At 38.6% G+C, this 1,300-nt stretch overlaps 1 non-coding gene across 1 annotated transcript; it reads left to right on the top strand.

Annotated features, from left to right (window-relative positions):
* The first annotated feature begins 863 nt into the window (after positions 1-863).
* LOC128058342 (small nucleolar RNA SNORA72) lies at positions 864-995 on the top strand. Its single transcript, XR_008200451.1, has one exon. It is a non-coding gene; the product is annotated as a small nucleolar RNA SNORA72 (small nucleolar RNA).
* The last annotated feature ends 305 nt before the right edge of the window (positions 996-1,300 follow it).

Raw genomic sequence — 1,300 nt, 5'->3', positions numbered from 1 at the left:
AATGGCAGGGCTGCAAGGGCCATAAAAGTCTCCAGGCAAGACAATGTGAACATGAGTCAGACACAGCCTTGGTCCCAGGCCTGCCCTGGTCACCCTGTGTAATCCCCTCTGTATTTCACCCTTGTCATGAAGGGTAGCCTTCTATTAAGTGCCTATCAGTTAATTTGAAAGCCTGTGACCTCAGACATGCTCCCATTTCAGAGGTCCTGCCCAAGGGCCTATATAATCTTTGAAAACTCTATTCATCTTCTTTCCTGTCTTAGTACTGGTTTAATACTCAGTATCACAATTAAATAAAGAACAGAAAAGAAAAACACATCAGGGCAACCGACACAGGCAATTTAGTCAAATAAATATTCTTTGTTTTGAGTTAACTCAATTGCAAATAAAATGAAACAAATAAGGGGTGAAACCTATATCTTAATTTAAAATGAAAAAACTGTTTTCAAGTGTCTTATTTGGCTCCCTATGGTTACGTGAAAATACTTTCCCCCAAATCACTCCTAACACAGGTAAGAGAAGCCAGTACACTCAATACTTACCCCCTTTATTTGGTCATTAAAGCAAAAACAAAGCTAAAAGTGCATTGTTTATAACCTTTAAATATCCAACAGGGTATTGTAGCTTATAGAAGCTACCCAAGAGTATGTGTATACTTGCAAAATGAAATGGAAAGATCCTCACAAAGGCACATGCTTAATAATTCAAGTAGGTTGAATAGTTCTTCCCAGACATCAGCAGTTCCTTAAATCAGCACTCTAGTGTGGCTCTCCTAACTTCCAGGGCTTTGTAAATCCAAGATTACTGTGTGTGTAGCTGCAAGCTGCCTGTCATGCATGAGGCATTAAAGAATACAACATTTGCTGTGAATATTCTCACGCTTCTGATTTTGTAATAGTTAGGGCAGGCCAAACATTCACTATATTAAGATCATGCTTGTGTCCCCAGACCTAGTTCTTTTCGTCAGTCTGGCTTTATAAATGCTGATGATAAACCAAGTCTCATTTATACAGTGTATCTTATGTAGAAAAGGCCTATGACTTTAGGTATCTGGTAAACCTCAAGAAATACCAGCACAGCCAGTATAATAACTTCTTCAGATAGCCATTGCTAATTTGTTGATGGCAAGGTGCCATTAAATGAATTGTGAAATTATTGTGATTCAGTTTCTAGGTGATTCTGATACCATTAGAAGCATGCCAGAATGGACTGATGAAAATGTAAATTGCACAAAAATTTTCTTTAGTAAGACTGACCAGGGCTTCCCAGGTGGTGCAGTGGTAAAGAATCTCCTGCCAAT

The sequence above is a fragment of the Budorcas taxicolor genome, chromosome 1 (assembly GCF_023091745.1).
Source record: "Budorcas taxicolor isolate Tak-1 chromosome 1, Takin1.1, whole genome shotgun sequence".
Lineage (NCBI taxonomy): Eukaryota > Metazoa > Chordata > Mammalia > Artiodactyla > Bovidae > Budorcas > Budorcas taxicolor.
This window is presented reverse-complemented; position numbering and strand designations above follow the sequence as displayed.